Raw genomic sequence first — 14,060 nt, forward strand, 5'->3', positions numbered from 1 at the left:
TTCTTATTACATGTAGAACTAAACTCAACAAATAAAAGGTATTTACTCATATTTGATTATTTCTCCTTTTATTTAGAACCTTGGTGCAAATGTTCAATAAAGCATGTAACAAAATATTCCATTTTTCTTTTGTATCAAATCTAAAAAGGTAAATAGAAAACACAAAATAAATGTAGGCCTAAAATGTATATATATTTTTGGGGGCTTGCATGTTATTTTGGCATTAATACTTGTCACATATCAATTTGGTACCTTGGTTCGAGTGTTAGCACCAACTCACGAAACCCCCGTTTCTCGTCCGTGTAAATTGGGGCCATGTCTTTGCAGATGTAAGTCGTGACGGCAGCTGTTATCTCCTTCCATCTTCGTGATTCTTTGCCATATGGTGTGCCGCGGGCAAAAGCCTCTTGCAACATCTGAGTCGTGGGTTTGTTTTGAGCACTCGACTGTACTTTTTTGGATCTCCTCCGGAGACTCTCTCCGTACTGTGTCACATGATTCTTGCGCAGGGGGTAAAGGAGGTTAGTGGTGTTTTGAGGCTGCTGTCTGGACCGGCCTGCGGCATATTTTGCAGAGGACGGTTTTCTGGTCCAAGTCAGACTTTTCATACCCAAACCACGTCCATGCGACCGAAGTAGCCCCTCAACCACGTCCATGCGACCGAAGTAGCCCCTCTTTTAGGTACAGGCTCTGTGTCACGTTCACTCTCCTCCATGTTTGTTTGTGTTGCAAATTTAGAACATTTAAAGCGTCGTCCAATTGACGGAAAATAGTGACTTGCGACACAAGGAAATAAACGACAGCATAATATGAAACGATAGACGTTTTTCTATTGTCACACGATGTATATTGTCATATCGCCCAGCCCTAGCAAATGTTTTTTGTGTGAGGATTGTTTTCCCATTACAAATTTTCTTCGTGGTATTGCAGTGATGGTACCGTTTTGACATTTATTTTTACACTTACTGTGTGTGTGATTCGTCGGCATGCCATTTGGATGCATGTCTGCATGTGTGTGTTGAGCCACATGAGTAGAGTGAATTATTCAGTACTCACATCTATCTCCCTCTCCCACTGAACATCTGTGTCATGGGGAAACACAGGATGCTGCTGCCACTGCCTCGCGGGCACTACACACACACACACACACACACACACACACAGGTAAATACTTGAATGCAGTTACCTATACTAGCTGACAGATGTGCAGCAGACATACACACAGGGAGAGAGACCTCCCCATGCATCCCCTGTGTGGGATGACTGTTCAGATCATCCATAAAATGTTTATTACGGTAAAGTGGCTCCCTGTACCAACACTCCTGCTGTTGTTCACACGTCAAGTGTGTGTGTGTGAGGGTGTGTGTGTGTGTGTTGGAGAGAATGTTAAGTGTGTGTGCAACTGTCCTAAGCAGATGCTCAGGTTTAATGCTGACATGAACTGTGTGTGTGTGTTCAGTACTGTCTACTGTTCTGCCACTCACTTCTGTGGGAGTTTGAGAGGGGAACATACTCACTCCCTCTCTCTCTCACTCCCTGGCTCCGTCCCTCGCTCAATCCCTCTTTCCCATGAATCGTCAGTGGTGAACACTCATTCCCCTCTCTCTACCAGGAAAAGAGAGCTCTGCCAATCAAATAACCAGATGAGCCACCGATAAATAAAGCAAGAAAGTACCTTTGGGCGTCTGTTTACTTCACAGCTAGACTCACAGGCAGGCAGGGAACACACTTTACATAACCGCTGTAGAGTCCTGCTAGTCACCCAATCTAACTTTTAACACCGTGTGTGAATCTGTTTCTGAGTTGCCTCTCTCTCTACAATGTTTGTATGGCGCTGCAATGGATAAACAAGCACATTCTCATCCAGAAGCGGCACTCCTAGTGTTCGGTGATATTAATGCAGGGACACTGAAATCTGTTTTTTACCTCATTTCTACCAGAATGTCGCAAAAGCAAAAACTCAAACAGGAAGTGGTCCGATGAAGCGGATGCTAAGTTACAGGACTGTTTCGCGAGCACAGACTGGAGTACATTCCGGGATTCATCGGATAGCACTTAGGAGTTGACCACATCAGTCACCGGCTTCATTAAGAAGTGCACCGAATGCGTCTACCCATAGTGACCGTACGTACATATTCCAACCAGAAACCACGGCTTACAGCCAACATCCACACTGAGCTAAAGGAATCCTACTACACCGGCTCTGACGCTCATCTGATGTGACAGGGATTGAAAGCTATTACGGACTACAAAGGGAAACCCAGCAGCGAGCTGCCCAGTGACGCGAGCCTACCAGGTAAGTACCTTCTATGCTCGCTTGAAGGCAACACTGAACCACACATGAGAGTTCCGGATGACTGTATGATCGCGCTCTTCGTAGCTCATGTGAGTAAGACCAATAAACTGGTTAACATTCACAGACAGATTACCAGGACATGCACTCAGGATGCGTGCTCATTCACTGAGCAGCTGGCAAGTGCCTTCAAATACATGTTCAACTTCTTCGTGACCCAGTCTGTAATACCTACATGTTTCAAGCAGACCACCATAGTCCCTGTGCCCAAGAATGCCAAGGTAACTTGCCTAAATGACTATCACCCAGTAGCACTCACATCTGTTGCCATGAAATGCTTTGAAAGGCTGGTCATGGCTCACAATAACATCCCAGAAACCCTAGACCCACTCCAATTTGCATATCGTACCAACAGATCCACAGATGATGCAATCTCCATTGCACTCCACACTGCCCTTTCCCACCTGGACAAAAGGAACACCTATGTGAGAATGCTGTTCATTGACTACAGCCCAGCATTCAACACCATAGTGCCCTCCAAGTTCATCATTTAAGCTAAGGATCCTGGGACTGAACACCTCCCTCTGCAACTGTTTCCTGGGGGTAGGCAACCACACATCCACCACACTGACCCTCAACACATCAGGGGAGACGTGCTTAGTCCTGTCCTGTACTCCCTGTTCAACCACGACCCCAACATCATTAAGTTTGCAGATGACATGGTGGCTATATGCCTTATCACTGATGATGAAGAGGCAGCCTATAGGGATGAGGTGTGAGACTTGGCAACATCCTCTCCCTCAACGTTATTATAAAAAAAGAAGAGCTGAACGTGGACTTAAGTAAACGGAGGACCAAAGCACACCCCCATTCACATCGACGGGGCTGTAGTGGGAGCGGGTCGAGAGATTCAAGTTCACTAAGGATCTGTCATGGTCCACACACACCAATACAGGTGACGAGGTCACGACAGCGACCCTTCCCCCCTCAAGAGGCTGAAAAGATTTGGCATGGCCCCTCAAAGTTCTACAGCTGCACCATTGAGAGCACCATGACTGGCTTCATCACCGCTTGGTATGGCAACTGCTTGGCATCCGACCGCAAGGCGCTACAGAGGGTAGTGCGTATGGCCCAGTACATCACTGTGGCCAAACTCCCTGCCATCCAGGACCTCGATACTAGGCGGTATCAGAGGAAGGCCCTTACAAGTGTCAGACTCCAGCTACCCAAGTCATAGACTGTTCTCTCTGCTACCACATGTCAAGCGGTACCGATGCAGCACATCTGGAACCAACAGGACCCTGAACAGCTTATACCCCCAAGCCATAAGACTGCTAAGTAGTTAGTCCATTTCACTGTTGGTCAACACCAAGCATTTGGGGCGACAGGTAGCCTAGTGGTTAGAGCGTTGGGCCAGTAACTGAAAGGTTGCTAGATCGAATCCCTGAACTGACAAGGTAAAAATCTGCCATTCTGCCCCTGAACAAGGCAGTTAACCCACTGTTCCTAGGCCATCATTGTTTTTGTTCTTAACTGGCTTGCCTAGATAAATAAAGGTACACTTTTTTTTAAGTGACGAAAGTTAAATAGTTAATGCCTTGACCCTTTTTGCACAAATGCTTTATCTCGTCACGGACTGCTACAGTTTACTGTGTACATACAATGCTTTGTCTCGTCACGGACACTGCTGCTACAGTTTACTGTGTACATACATTTCCTTTGACCTCATGGCTTGGTTTTTGCTCTGACATCTGTGGGACCTTATATAGACAGGTGTGTGCCTTTCCAAATCATGTCCAATCAATTGAATTTTCCACAGGTGGACGCCAAGTTGAATTAGCAACATTTTCTAAAAACCTGTTTTCGCTTTGTCATTATGGGGTGTTGTGTTAAGATTGAGAATGTATTTATTTAATACATTTTAGAATAAGGCTGTAGCATAACAAAATGTGGAAAAAGGGGTCTGAATACTTCCCCAATCCACTGTATAAGCCAAATTATTGTTACTCGTTGTGTATTTATTTTTCCATTGTTTGTATATTTTATTTCTCTCTGCATTGTTGCGAAGGGCCCCTAAGTAAGCATTTCACTGTTGGTCTACACCAAGCATGTGACGAATGAAATTAGATTTGAAATAAAATCCCCCTCCACATCCAAAGGAGACAAGTTAAAACACTGGGGAGTGAACCATTATTTTGTCTCCTCGTTTCTTTCTCTCTCGCAAGATCAAAAACTATTTTGAGGAAGAGAGAGGAAACGGAGCTCACATACTCTAAGGTGTCTCCTCTCCCTCATTCCAACAGTTTAAACTTGCTTCCTGTCCTCGTCTCTTCTCCCTCATTCCAACAATCTAAATGAGCTTCCTGTCTTCATCTCCTTTCCCCAATCCCAATAGTCTAAACTGGCTTCCTGTCTTCATCTCCTTTCCCCAATCCCAATAGTCTAAACTGGCTTCCTGTCTTCATCTCCTTTCCCCAATCCCAATAGTCTAAACTGGCTTCCTGTCTTCATCTCCTTTCCCCAATCCCAATAGTCTAAACTGGCTTTCTGTCTTCATCTCCTTTCCCCAATCCCAATAGTCTAAACTGGCTTTCTGTCTTCATCTCCTTTCCCCAATCCCAACAGTCTAAACTGTCTTCCTGTCTTCATCTCCTTTCCCCAATCCCAATAGTCTAAACTGGCTTCCTGTCTTTATCTCCTTTTCCCAATAGTCTAAACTGGCTTCCTGTCCTCGTCTCCGCTCTCTCATCTAGCTGTCCCCGACAAAAACAAATCTTGGTCGAACAAGAGTTGTCTGTTCTTTCAACCAATCAATTGGTTGAAATATTAAAATGTGTATTTTTCCATATATTAACATACCGTATGTGTTTTAATGAAATCAAATATTTTGTAAAAATAGCCAATATAAAGCCAACAAATAAAAACATTTCAGCCTGCAACAAATATCCTTATAAAAAAATCGATCAAATTGACTACACATGGCATGTCTGCAAGGAACTTGAAACGTATCAACTATCGATTTGGTCCAGCCAGAAGCTTGACCTAACGAACTTGAAACTTTTGTATAAAATATTCTGGACCCTCAGAGTTTTCCACACCAGTGCGTGCCAAACAAGCACAACTGTAGGCTATTTCCACAAGGGATAATAAGTAATCAGGTAGGCCTATTTTATGACATTTCCACCTGATCAGAGCATGACATTTCCCCCCTCTTTCATGCCGAGTGGTTATCAAAAGGGAGAGAGCTGTGGAAATAGGCTACATTTAAGAGCAATTGTCATTCTCAATGGATGTAAAAACAGACTTTGTTTACTTGCTGTTTGAGGTGAAGAAAATGACTTTGAGAAGCTCCAGCTCATTAGTGGTTGCGAGTTAAGATCATCAGAAATATTATCAGATCCCCAAATGGGCACATTTTAGAAGCGGGTAGGCTAGGTAGCCTAGGTCTACTTCTATGTATAATCAGGGGCGCATCCTTACGCAACATTGACAGGAGCGCTCCAAACAGAATGAATAAATTGGCAACTCGTACATGGAATGAAATAAACAAAAACTTGTTTCTCACAAGTGTACCCTGGGGGGTGCGCTGTACAAACACGTCCACTCCGGAAATGAGAACTGTAAAATACTGTAATAATAATGAATGCATTCACATAAATTAGGTTAGCAATGTGATACTGGTGTGGCATCTTCGTGGCTTCCGCATTGGATTAGTCCGCTGAGACAGATGTCAATCAAGATGTGGCATCATTTTTTAAATAATTGTAATGTTTTTAAAACATTCTCGGTTAACCACTATTGACCAAACAATTGACCAGTTGACTAAATGGGGTAAACCCTACCCTCATCCCAACAGTCTAAGGGGGCTTCCTCTCCTCACGGCCTCTCTATCATATGCACTGATCTGAAGTGACACGATGAGCGAAAGCAATATGGTGGATGTTTAGCGATAAGCTAGCTTGCTCTTGTCTATTTAGAGAGGGCGCCACTACCAGGGTACAAGGTGCATAAAGTACTTGAATTTGTCACTCTGAAATTCAAGTACTGGAATAGCTTGAATATGTCTTTATGTATTGGGACAGCCTGTGGGACCTAAAGTGTAGTGAAATATAAGGATAATTTAAATAAAGACAATGTAATATTGTTAGCATGTATACTGAACAAAAATATAAACGGAACGTGTAATAATTTCAAAGCTTTTACTGAGTTACAGTTCATATAAGAAAATAGTCATCAGTACTGACTTACCACTCCTGTATGTTGTGAAACACATATTATTGAGTAGAACTTGTATGCAGTGATGATTAGTAAGTTAGTTTTTTTTTTATCTTCATGAGGTTGTGGTGATATACTGCCATCTGGTGGTGACTAGAAACAATTGCTTAATAGGAATTATTACAAATTGATGGTCCTTGAAATTAAATATTAGTCCTTGACAAACTAAGTCAACCATCTCAACCAAGCCAGAGATAGAGTTGGCAAAACAGGCTGCAGGTCAGTCGGTCAGTTTCTGTCAGTCCGTTAGGTCACTGGAAAACGTTGGTCTGCGCCTCAGTCCTCAGAGCACCTCCAACACCGCACCTTGGCCGCACCTTGGCCTCCTTCGACATGGTCTTTACACTGTGCGTTCTCTCTCTCACACTCTCATCTTCTCTCATCACTCTCTTTCTCTCCCACTCTCTTTTTCTCATTCACTAACAATATCCCCTAAAGCCTTTGAGGGGGGGTTGGATTAAACACCTTTGATGAGGAGATACTGTTACCTCGTTTCATGTTAAAAGTCATTGGCTGGGGGAGCTAGCAGCTAAATTGAGCCTTTTACACCTGTCGGGCTTGTGTGTTTGAGAAACCTGATGACCCAAGTCAAGAGCCCCCTGGCCTATTGTACCGGGGCCAAGCATGGTGTTCAATACCTTTTTGCTTTGTAAATAGATAAACTTAGCATCAACAGTCAACAATGGGCCTGGTCCCTGGCGAGAAATTGCCCCCCACACATGGAGTTTGAGGGGATGCTTGGGACTCGGCTTGATCTTCTTTTTTTCTGTAGCAATTTTGATGGCTTTTCGGGGCGCTCATCATCTTCATCCATTAGTGAGTCGATGGCTTCAATAGTCTTGCTGGAATTGAAATACAATGTAAAAATGTGCCGCAGACATTAAAGACCAGCAGTCGATTTATTTAACCATTATTAGGCCTACAGTATTGTAGCCTACTGTACCTGATTTCCCGTTCGGCTTTCCCGTTCGGCGTAACACAGACATCTGATGATAGTGTTGGCGAATAGCACTGTCCGTGACCAAAATCCCCAAGGCTACCAGTATTTTTTAAATGTCTCCAGTAGATTTTCCGTTCCTCCTGAAAAGCCCTAATCTGCTCACTTAAATGAATAGAGATCCTGGTCATGGTGCTACAGAATGTTGTTACAGCATAATCAAACTGAGGACAATCTACAATCTGCTGTATACTTATGGCCTATTGTAAACTGAAAGTCACACCTTTCCAGTACTCCTCACCCTGCCCCAAACTCCACCCTTAACACAGTTACCATTCAAAAAGGAGCTGTTTATCTGGGGGGGAAAATGACATTGCGAAGCGAACAGACAAAATGGACATCGTTTTCATCAAGCCAGCTTCTTTCTAGGGTGCTACCCAATCGCTCACTTTCGGTTATTTGAAAACAAAATCATCTCCAAAGTAAACAAGCCATAGGAAGTTGGTTGCAATTTCAGTTTAACCCACCAGAAAAGACAAAACAAATAATACAACAAATATTGTGGTTAAACTCAATTATACTAATTGATTAAAAAAAAAGATAAATTGGAACCTTTAACAAGTGGAAGGGGTTAAAAGTATTATTATTATGAACCCTGCATTATATTTAAATAAAAGCCCCTTAGATATTCTGTGTTTTTATTTACAGTAGTGATGGACAGCTGGAGGCATTTTGTAAAATAAAGGTTACATTTAAAAAACCTCATCCAGCAAGGGTATCGCTTTCTTAGCAAGGGAGGAGAATTCTCCACCTGGGGCGGACTGTGAGAGGATCACGTACAAACACAATGATGTCCTGGGGCGTGTGGTCTTCAAATCTGGTGGATACGTTGTCCCTCAGCTGCTTTATTAAATGTTCCATCAGCTCTGTGACGATGCTGCGGCCTGGTCCCTCTGCCTGCTGTTTCTTCAGTGTGCTGAAGTGCAGTAGCCTTCCAGAAGTCCAAATCCAACAACTCAAGCTTCATAGTAAAGGCCTCACATTTCTCCACCTTGTCAGCGACTGTTTCCTTCTTCCTTGTGACTGCAGATTTAACCCGTTTAAATGACAAACTATGCAAAAAAATCTGTGTGTGCAGTTTACAGTTAATGATTCAATGTTTCTGTGTCGGGCCTCTATATGGGGCGGGAATACCATTGAAAGTTCTATGCTTAGATTTATAATTAGTTATTCTCTGAAACTTTGATTTTCATTATCCAAATCAAATCAAATGTATTTATATAGCCCTTCTTACATCAGCTGATATCACAGTGCTATACAGAAACCCAGCCTAAAACCCCAAACAGAAAGCAATGCAGATGTAGAAGCACGGTGGCTAGGAAAAACTCCCTAGAAAGGCAGGAACCTAGAGAGGAACCAGGCTCTGAGGGGTGGCCAGTCAACACACAGAGAAATACACAAAAATAATAATTGAATAGATACATAGTGATTTTATGAGCGTAATCAGATCAAAATTATCTTATTGTCACCGAATGTATTATGTACTAAGCATGTGTTAAACATGTTAAATTTGTAGTGTAGTCCAATTAATTATGCTAATATTATATACTTATGTTCTGACCCGCCGTCATCCAATTGTTATAATAGGGTTTGAACACCCTACCCGGGTGTGGTCAACTATTTCAGCACCGTTTGGTGCTGCTCTGAGACAGGCGCGGGGACTGGTCTTGATAAATCAATGAGATTTTTATTTTCACTACTTTCATCTCCGTTTGGATATTGGTTATCCTACAATTAGGGTGTGGAAACTGTCACGTTGTACAGCGGCATATTTTCCCGCGGAAACTTGCCTTTTATAAGAAACAGTCTCTAGTTTGGATCAAACTTTGTTGTCCATTTCCATGTAATGAGCTGTGACTTGCCTCACTGGTGGGATGGTACACAGGATGTCTTGAAGCGGTTACCAAAGGATGTCTTCGCAGGATGGCCAGCAAAACCTGTGGCCCAATCCTTTTCATACAACAAAACTTGACATGTGTGTTGTTTGTCTGTGACGATGCCAGGGTACAGTTGACCGTTGTACTTCAGCACACACCATTTTCCAACAACCTCAGGACTTTGCCACTTCAGGGCCCCCCCCACTCCATCCGGGGCACCCTTGCCGTGGCTTGCCTCAAAGAAGTTCCACGTTCCAGCAGTGAATCCTCTTCTGAAAAATTCCCTCGCTGCTTGTACTGAGTACAAGGGCCATCACTGTAAAAATGGATGGTGGAGACCTCTGGATGTGCACTCTGCACATAATCAAGCACTGGTGACAAGTTCTGCCAGATTGCTGGTGGGCCCTTCTGTCTAGAGGGGGACACTGCAGAAGGACACTGGTCGGGGGGGGGGGGGGGGGGGGGTTGTATGCACATAAAGCACACCTGTGTGCAAAGTCAACATGAAGTAAGCATTCATATGCTTTCAAGCCTTGTTTCAGTGCCCTGTAGTGGGTAAACTGATTATTGATGTTGTAAATGTGCCTGTTAAACTTGCGCAGCATCAGGTTCAGCTGTTCCAGCAGTGGCTCTTGGGTGGTCTGGAACTCTTTTTTTTTAATGATGACTTTGGATGTTCCGTGATGGATTTTAGAAGTTCATCAAGATTGAAAGTGTTGATGATCTTCAGGTGGTGCAGTTTCTGTACTATAAAACGGAGATGTTCGTTCAGCTTGCACATGCAAGTCTCCCGGTCACTTCGAGTTGGGTGAACAACCCAAAAGGGGAGCAGTGAGCAGAAGAGGAAGTATGAGATCGACCCATCATGTTCTGCCAGAAACTTCGCATGTAGATTTTTCATCCTGTCCTAAAGGAACCTCTTCTGATTTTTGATTTTCTTCTGGGTGAGGGTCTGCCTCTTCCCAGTCGTAATTCGACTGACATCATCTCTGGTGTAAAAATCTCAGCCTTTGTTTATGAAGCTGCCATCTTTCCTGGACTTGATCCTGTAGTCTGCCTCCACTTTTTTTTGCGACGTCTGTGCTTTTTCCCTCTTACTAATGTTATCGACTGAATGCTCTGTCCTCCCTGTATTTCTGCTGTTCTTTCTTTAAGTGTCTCTCTCTCCTTTCTGGGACGGTATTGTGTCGAGCGCGACAGCGCCGCTGCTTCTCTGCAGCACTTAATCGATTGGCTCCCGGTAAGTAATGTGTTCACATTGTAAAACTGAAAACACCTTCTGTGATTCCAACTCTAAAACGTAATATCAAGAGAATAGTATTATAATTAATCAATGTATATACCAGACACACATTTAAAATGGCTATTTCATTCAAACTTCTCACCCCTGTTACTCTTATTCAGTCCTTTTACCCTTCATATGAGTAACAGGACTGAATGTAACAGGACTGAGTTTTTAGCATAGCATTAGCAAATACATGAAATGTAGCCACATGGCATCAATGCTAATAGCATGATAACACTTAGCACCTTCAAGTGGTTGACTAATAGTATCTTTAAAAACAACATAATAACATTAAGAAATAATTTAGGGTACAGGACTGTACGTTGAGGTTGACATTCACAGTCATACTTACAATATGATACAGAAAAAGAGGGAGAACGTTTGGTCAGGAGACTCAAATGATGCTACTTCCTGTTGATCATGTGACTTGTGGAATGTCCCACATTTTTAGAGGGGGGAATGTGTCAGGGTAACATGACTGAGTGAAAACCTGGGGACATGACTAAAATGTGTATTTTAACTAACATATTATGAATTTCTGATGAGAAAATGTATTTTATGTCTAAATTGGAAATAGAGTCACCCAATAATACAAAAAAAATGTAGATTTCTATAGGATTCTAATCATTATATTTCATGGTGAAGTGTAGTGTTGGAAAGTTTTTATTCAAGTTTTACATGATGTATCCTCACATTGCAATTAGGACAACGTGCAGGACACGTCATATTTAAGTATACACTTTTCATATTCTAAATGACTTATTTTTCGATAATGTCTGACAAAAACAAGCATATTTCTGTGAAATATCAACGGCGCACTGAGTGTATAAAACACTTTTTTGTTTTCGAAGCCTCATACATTTAATTCAGCTCGTGTCGTGGTAATTTTTCTCTCTGCGACCCGCTGAAACAACATTGAAGACAAAAACCACAAAATGTAAAATCCTGTAAAAGTCTCATCGCAGGTTTCAACAAAGCTCTGCTTATTATCGGATGTATTATGTTATGAAATCGGACTTTAAAAAAACATGTTAATTATATGTTAAAGACCACACTGAACTATTCAGAACATTAATACTCATTTATCATGATAAAATGTATTTTATAACATAAGGTATTGTAATTTCATCACCAAAACAGGTTTTTACCCACTCTGGGCAAAGTGGGTGGATACCCTAATCAGAAAGTTTTATACCGTTTGGTGCCTAATGATCATGACCCAGGGGATTTATTCTAGGCAGGGAGATCTCCAAACTCTGTGTTCTCATTCATGTTTCAAAATCATGTATTTATCTCAGATATGTTGCTGAGCTACAATTCTGATATCTTACTTTACCAGGAAGTCAATAGTAGTTAATTGGTGTCCTGTGGAATAAATTGGTTGTGTGTGTGTGTGTGTGTGTCTGTGTCTGTGTCTGTGTCTGTGTCTGTGTCTGTGTCTGTGTCTGTCTGTCTGTCTGTCTGTCTGTCTGTCTGTCTGTCTGTCTGTCAGTGAAGCTGTGTGTTTGTGCACACATGCTTCAGTAAGTTGGTTGTGTGTGTGTGTGTGTGTCAGTGAAGCTGTGTGTTTGTGGTGGTTGTGTGTGTGTGGGTCGTTGAGTCAATGTGTACGTACGTACCTGTGACGCAGGAGATAATGGACCGTTTTTGTCAGGGATCTATTCTGAGCTACCAGCCATGAGTCAGAGCACTCGGAGATAGTGAACTCCTCCCAGTACTCAGAAGTCAATGCACAACACTTGCACACACATACACAAGCGCACTCAGGCTCAACTCACAGGCATACACACACTTACTTGATACATATGCACACACACATAAAATACTCTTATAACACACCAAGCGTCCTCAGGGCTAGGCCCCTATTTATGCCACCTGCCTGAAGAGCGAGCAGGGGAGGGAGATGGATGGAGTGGAGAGGAGAGGAAGAAATGGATTGGAGGGGAAGTTGCAGCAAAAGAGATGGTTGGAGATAGAGAGATTAGGGCTGGGCGACATGGCCAAAATATCATATCAAAGTATTTCAAATGTAAAAAAATTGGACGGTATTTTTAGTTTTTGAATAATAAAAGTTCTACATTTGCTTTATGAGTAGTGAGTGATCCTAGGGTGCTTTATGAGTAGTGAGTGATCCTAGGGTGCTTTATGAGTAGTGAGTGATCCTAGGGTGCTTTAAGAGTAGTGAGTGATCCTAGGGTGCTTTATGAGTAGTGAGTGATCCTAGGGTGCTTTATGAGTAGTGAGTGATCCTAGGGTGCTTTATGAGTAGTGAGTGATCCTAGGGTGCTTTATGAGTAGTGAGTGATCCTAGGGTGCTTTATGAGTAGTGAGTGATCCTAGGGTGCTTTATGAGTAGTGAGCGATCCCAGGGTGCTTTATGAGTAGTGAGCGATCCCAGGGTGCTTTATGAGTAGTGAGCGATCCCAGGGTGCTTTATGAGTAGTGAGTGATCCTAGGGTGCTTTATGAGTAGTGAGCGATCCCAGGGTGCTTTATGAGTAGTGAGTGATCCTAGGGTGCTTTATGAGTAGTGAGCGATCCCAGGGTGCTTTATGAGTAGTGAGCGATCCCAGGGTGCTTTATGAGTAGTGAGCGATCCCAGGGTGCTTTATGAGTAGTGAGTGATCCTAGGGTGCTTTATGAGTAGTGAGTGATCCTAGGGTGCTTTATGAGTAGTGAGTGATCCTAGGGTGCTTTATGAGTAGTGAGTGATCCTAGGGTGCTTTATGAGTAGTGAGTGATCCTAGGGTGCTTTATGAGTAGTGAGTGATCCTAGGGTGCTTTATGAGTAGTGAGTGATCCTAGAGTGGCAACACATACATTATAAGTGATTTCAATGAGTCTTTCTGCATTCTGATTGTTTTATACTGTTCAATTCAACCTAAAATAATTTTCAGCACTTTTGTCAATTTCTGCATTTCCTGCACTCATTTGAGATCATTTCCACAGTTATAGGCCTTATTTGTTACCAAATGTTGCAATTGATATTTGACTTGTGATTTAGACCAAAACACTTTGGTGAACTGTTGGTATCATGGAAATATAATGATTAATCTAATTATATATATATATATATATATATATTTTTTTTTTTTTCTTTTTTTTTTAACCTTTATTTAACTAGGCAAATCAGTTAAGAACAAATTCTTATTTTCAATGACGGCCTAGGAAGAGTTGGTTAACTGCCTGTTCAGGGGCAGAACGACAGATTTGTACCTTGTCAGCTCGGGGGTTTGAACTTGCAACCTTCCGGTTACTAACCACTAGGCTACCCTTCCGCCCCATAGTTAGAATATAATAGTGGGCACTTTGAATACAGTGTTGTTTGACAACC

The 14,060-nt window shown here is 42.5% G+C and overlaps 1 protein-coding gene across 4 annotated transcripts in view; it reads left to right on the forward strand.

Annotated features, from left to right (window-relative positions):
- LOC110521032 (MAP/microtubule affinity-regulating kinase 3) overlaps nt 1-14,060 on the forward strand; it is a 141,490-nt gene that overhangs the window by 50,890 nt on the left and 76,540 nt on the right. The window lies entirely within an intron of this gene.

The sequence above is a fragment of the Oncorhynchus mykiss genome, chromosome 4, assembly GCF_057628025.1.
Source record: "Oncorhynchus mykiss isolate SJ-2025 chromosome 4, ASM5762802v1, whole genome shotgun sequence".
In the NCBI taxonomy this organism is placed as follows: Eukaryota; Metazoa; Chordata; class Actinopteri; order Salmoniformes; family Salmonidae; genus Oncorhynchus; species Oncorhynchus mykiss.